The sequence below is a fragment of the Sardina pilchardus genome, chromosome 2, assembly GCF_963854185.1.
Source record: "Sardina pilchardus chromosome 2, fSarPil1.1, whole genome shotgun sequence".
NCBI lineage: Eukaryota > Metazoa > Chordata > Actinopteri > Clupeiformes > Clupeidae > Sardina > Sardina pilchardus.
In genome coordinates this window covers 18,469,625-18,476,022 of record NC_084995.1, presented here as the reverse complement: position 1 = coordinate 18,476,022, position 6,398 = coordinate 18,469,625, and positions in this window count along the sequence as shown.

The window sequence follows — 6,398 nt, the reverse complement described above, 5'->3', positions numbered from 1 at the left end:
GTGAGAGCTCTTTGTGTGTCACATGGCTGTGATGCATTGGGTCACTATCATCAAAATTAATTATCAGTCCACATCATTTTCTGCCCTTATTGCACGATTTCTTTTGTAGAAAATAATAGAAAGAAAGAAACAAAACAGAAATACTGGCTTAATTTCACAGGGCGTTGGCCAGGCATTATATTTGGACTGTTTGTAAAGAAAAGAAAGTGGAAATGATCCTGCAATCATTTTGTAATTTTGTGATTCTCTTGCAATTCTGTGTTGTGTTATGGTACAGTGTGTATTGAGCTTCAAACCATCCACACATATCTAATGAGAATATAGTGTTGGACTGCTAAGAGAAAGGGGGAAGCTTAGGTGAGAGAGAGAAATAAAGTAAGTGTGTGTGTGTGTGTGTGTGTATGAGTGATATAGAGAGAGAGAGAGAGAGAGAGAGAGAGAGAGTGAGAGAGAGAGAGAGAGAGAGAATGACCAAGGCTGATTCTTTGGGCAGAGCGAGAGATAGCAGCTTGATCCCCATGTCTGAAGTCACAGTTGCCTCTGCCCTCGCGAACGATGCAAGGGATTAAAGATTTATCGACCGTTCACAGGGTCCAACCTTTACGGCAGCTTCTGAGGTTTGTTTAATTGCGGGTGGAGATCTCTGTAAAGGAGTGCAGGCCATCACTGGGTCACCTTTGCCTGAGCCTTGATTAAGAATTACACCAGACTAATTAAAATCTGACCAATTAAAACACAGTGAGAAATGGAGGGAAAATCTATCTGAAATTAAGGAAATCACTCTGCCACAAAGATCATCAAGAAGTTTGTACTCTCCGGCCTGGTAATGGCAATTCAACAAGTCATTTGTTCTTGTCAAACCACGCACCCATGTAAACTTTTGTCAGACCCTCAGCTCGAGGATGGATGATTAAAAGTAAATTATAGTAATCCTACAAATGCGATATTTTAGGATGGGAAGCTTAAAGTGTTTTTTTGTTTGTTTATTTTTTTAACTTTGGCATGTCATGTTGACATGAATTCATAATATCAGATGCCAGGTTACTTTTGCGTGTTTAACTGTAAGCTTTTTGGTGTATGAAGGCCAAACAAATCAATCCAGTCTTTAGATTTGCTTTCATAGTATTTGGATGAAAATCAGTATTTTTGTGTCAGTGTATGACACTTTAAACTGCGGCTGATTGTCTCCTAAATAATTGACTATGTGCTTGTTTAGACCTGCAGTTCTGTCAACATTTTCTCTAAAGGCGCTTACTGTTAATCAGTCAGTTGCGTAACATGTCAACACCAAACATGTCTATCTGTTTTTCCTTATTTTTCTGCCCACCTACCTTTCCGTAACTTCCCATAGGCAGGTTCAAGTGTATAACTGTTACAAAATGGCAGCCTTATCAAGGGTTTTCTCTGTGTACCAGAGACCCAAGGGCTGCGGGGGAAAGTAAAGTTCACCGCCGTGTTCTGCGAGCGCGGAACATGCATATGAACTGTAATTCCGCTGAGGCCTCCAACCGAAGCTCTGACATTTATCCAGAGCTCACGGCCGGTCAGTCCGCTTTAATATCTCCACAATGGAGTGTACTGAGTCTGCAAGCTCTGTTTGATCGAAAGGGCAGTCTTCGGTATGTTGAGTAGGGTAGATAGTAAAGTTATTATAATGGTCACATCTGGTGCGTGGAAAGAAGACATTAGATGAAGGTGATCTGGCATTATTGTTGTTAGAACTGAAGCCTTCTGGTATGTGTGTGTGTGTGTGTGTGTGTGTGTGTGTGTGTGTGTGTGTGTGTGTGTGTGTGTGTGTGTGTGTGTGTGTGTGTGTGTGTGTGTGTGTGTGTGTGTGTGTGTGTGTGTGTGTGTGTGTGTGTGTGTGTGTGTGTGTGTGTGTTTCTTTTAACCAAGGTTGACTGGAGACGTACTGTATAGTAAAACTGCAAGGTAGTTTGAGAAGAAAAAGAATTACCGGTGCATGTGTGTGTATTTATTCTGTGTTTGGTTGTCTGTATGACAGGAATGCCTACAAATAAAAATCAATACAGCTGCTCTGTGTGTTCATGGTTGGCCTTCTATGGCATGTCTGATGTGAGATTGCCTGTGGCCTGGCTGAATGAAAGGGGGGCAGGAGAGAAAGGGGAGAGGAGAGTAGAAATGTTGAGTTGAATGGAAAGGAGTTACATATCTTTTGTCACAGAGAAGAGAACTACTGTAGATGGAACTGTACTGTATCTGTTTATGGCGTTCCGCCTAGCTGTCCTTGGGACTGTTTTTTTCCCTTCTGTGTTGTCTTTGCATTCTTGCTTGCCTGTGCATGTGTTTAGTTCTGTGTGTCACATTTTCATCAGTTCTGATGTGATGTCTTTAATCAACGCCTTAGCTGTCTCTCTCTCTGTCTTTCTCCCTCTTTCTCTCTCCCCCTCCTTCTCTATCTCTCTCTCTCTCTTCTACCTCTCTTCCACTGCATCCTGCATTCTTGTATGTTGTCAACAGTAGCAAAACAGATGGAAAAGAAATCTTAACAGATGAAAAGGTTTCAAGAAGTAAGGAAATCATTGTGCTCTGGAAACTCAGAGGGTTTGAACACTCAGAGTACTCTGCAAGCTCAGAGTGAGTGTCTGCTTTGCATACATAGTGATGCGCATAGAGTACGCAGAACCTGAAGTAAAAAAAAAATGTAAATTCATTTAGCATTAAAAAGGCTTGTGCTCAGGTGTGATGGCTTTACTGTTATTTTCAGACACCTGCCACAGCCATCTTGCTTCATGGAGTAGGCTGAATAAGCTTGTGAGTCATTACCTTGTGATGTCTAGACATTTGTCTGTTTCATGCTGAAGTTCAGAGCTGAGACCTTTGGCGATGGGCAGATCGTATCTCTCAAACTCGCATAACTTTTTTCACTGTAATGTATTTTCCCATGCGCTTGCCCTTGGGATGGTCTCGGTGTGCCGGGGTGGGAGGGTGAGAATTGCCCTGGTCTGGGGTGATAATTGGCTGCAAGCCTGCTCTTTTTCATACCGTTTGACATTCATGACGCAGATGTCGTCAGAGCAGCACTTTACTCTCCCTGCACACAACCCGGGGAGGCCGAGGCGACCGAAGCCACACTGCGTTCCCCCGTCAACCGGCTCCCGCTGTGCCGTATCAGGGAGGTGCAAACCAGATGTCTGTCGGCGGCGGCGCGCGTGACGGGACCTTGGGGCCCGGCTGGGTGGCGTGTGAAGGAGGAGATGCTTTTTGGCACCTTTTAATGGGAAAAAGCTAGAGCGGGAAGAGGAGTCGCTTTAGAAAAGAAAGCAGCTTGTCTGCCTGCCTTTCTGCCCCCCCCCCCCCCCCCCCCCCCAGCCCACCACCCCTCATTCTCTGTCCCCCACTTCCTGCTTCGGGTTGGATTGTATCGAATGCTTCCGCCTCTGCCAGCTTGAAAACATGCCGTGCACATGTACAGATTCCTGCAGTTGTCTTACAGGCTGAATGTGGTGCTCACAGTTGAGAGGAGAGGAGAGGAGAGGAGAGGAGAGGAGAGGGGAGGAGAGGAGAGGAGAGGAGAGAGGAGAAGAGAGGAGAGGAGGAGAGAAGAGAGGAGAAGAAAAGAGAGGAGCGAAGGAGAGAAGAAGAGAGAAGAGAGGGAGAGGAGAGGAGAGGAGAGAGAGAGGGAGAGGGGAGGGTGATGAGGAGGTTTAATTGTTGGCAGAGGCTTTTGGAGAAAAGCACAGTGGCAGGTCCTGGCAGACAGTCCTGTTTTATTCCCATGAATGAATTGAGCAGGAGTGTAATGCCTGTGAGAAGTCTTTAATTTTACTTGGCAGGCAGGAAATTGTCAAGTCAAGCGTCTGTACTAAAACACTATTGAGGTCAACCGAATGTTAAAATGTCAGAGCGTGAAGTAAATAAATAAATAAAAATGAATAGAATATATAGTGTTATTGTATATTGATCTTGATGTTGGAGGAAAATATATTAACCTTAGGGTGGAAGTTTGTGATAACATCAGGGTATCTGATAAATGAGAGTTTAAATTAAAAAAACACATCTGGGGGAGCTTTTTGTGTGACACTTCGATTTTCATTTCAGGGTTCTGCTACCACTGGTTCCATAATTAAAGTTTGGGGAGCCAGATGTAATCAGCTCGGTAAAAGTGCAACTTTAAGCCATACATTCATGTCATGGGTTCATACCAGCAGCATGAAATGCCAGCTGAGAGACATAAGTCTCTATATACTTTGAAACTGTGAAGATATTTGTAACATTCACACTATTTTGTTGCATTCGAATATCACAAGTCTGCAGCCAACCTCCTACATACAAATCAACTGTCTTGTTTGTGTTGCCATGCCTTCTTGACAGACTGTCAGACCTGAGACAGTTTGATAGGTCGGAATGAGGCCTTTATAAGTCGGTTCTTCCAGAAATTGTTTGCTTCTAGTTGTCACTACTATGCTGAATGTTCTCCAGTCCAAAACAATTTAACCATAATCACCATGGCTACTGCCACCACAGGAAATCTCTCATTTTTACAGCCTTCTTAGCATTAAATGTTTTTATTATACAACTCTTCACAATGCAAAGTAGAACACTCATATGACTTGAATGGGATTTTCCAATGTTCGACCAGTCATTATTTTCAACGAGAGGACCTCTGAAAAATGAATGACTGCTGTCAATGACAACGGAGTTTGTGCTTCTAATTCGAGTCTTTCATATCACTCCACAACAAGTCCATTTCCTTTTTGCAATGGAATTTCTTTGAAAGTGAAAGTTAGCTAGTAAAACGTTGCCACGCAACACTTGAAACTGTCAAGTTCTATCTGTGTGGCGAACTATTTACTTTGTTAGCGGAAGCCACGAAATGGTGGCCATGTCATTGCTAAAGGCACATTGTGTTAAGTTTCTTTTCTCGTTTTGGCAAGTAGCCGTATAATAAGCGGAGTAATGTATACAATGCAGGTCATTATCGCTTATTTTTGTAACAGTCAATTTAGTAGAGGTGGCTGTACATTAAGGGCCCTGTTAACAAGTGAGCGTTCATGTTGAACCACTTGGTGGTCATTAACCCAGAGACCTGTGAAGGTTAAGAATAAATGAGAGGAGAACAGATGCCTGGACACTTTAATTTCTTCAAGTGCATTCTAAGAAACCTGACAAACATTACTCATACTCTATCTGTAGGCATGTGAGTTCATATGCTCTTGTGCACATGTGAGGACATCAATGTCTGAGTTTTGTGTATTTCAGTTGTGTATGCACCGTGGCATTCCAGTTTTTGTTGGCGTTTGTGTTGTGTACAGTATGTATCTATATGGGTATGGTTATGTTTTCTCAGCACATGCTTTTATTCAAAACAATGTGCAACATAGAATATCAATTAACATTACGGTTGCATTAAAATAAACATTTCACTGTTACTTTTACAAGTAAATGTAAATACATTTAAAACAATGATAATGGACTTAGTAATGACATTGATAACTTGAATAATAACAACAAAAACCTAGAAAGGTTTACAAATTCTGACAGTGTAAAAATAGCCTAATAAGGTAGATTCACATTTTTTTAAACACTTCTGTGTGCTATTGTCAAGGTGACACACCGTAGCAAGCAAAGCTATCTATAATCAGTAAGAAATTTACAGTTGGACATGAGGAAGAATTAAGCATTTTGATACCTGAATGTCTGCAATTTGGTGTGTTGTATAACCATCTTATTATAGTATTTATAGCCATCTTACCATCTTCATGAGTCCATGCAATACTGTAACTGATTGAATGCACGCAGTTACTTGAGTGAATTATATTTATTGTTCAAGAGATATTAAGTCACTCTGGTGTTGTAATTGTGAGGTTTATTTGGTATTTTATTGTAAGGTTACTTAAAGTACCAGTTGTCGAAAGTGCGTTGACAGCCGTGAGCATTCCAAAGGAAAAAATACAGGCTATAATAGTGATGATGAAAATAATCACTGTGCTACAAATATAAAAATCCATTAGTCATCCTGTGAAATTCACAATGGCATTTTAATTCAAATCGGGCCTGAATGACACCCTGAAGCTCTACATCCCAAAATATGATCCATTATCACCATGCTCTTTCATTGCCCTCTCGACTGCAAACTTAGTGTGAGGCTTTTGTCATTTGTTTCAATCGCTCCAGCTAATGTGCCCACAGCCGTTAGCCATCCGAATAGGTCAAATGGATTAGCTATTCTGCCATTTTTTATGCTGTTGATATTGTTTATGCAAATGCAGGGTGGTAGATATTAACTGGTGGAGGTGGGGGAGGGCATGATACCCATAAGCTAGCGCACATCACCGCAGGCAAATGTCATATGTGTGGGCATGACCGAAAAATAAAAATAAGAAAACCCTGACACTTACTTAACAGGTAGAGCTATTCTGATTTCAGAAACACAT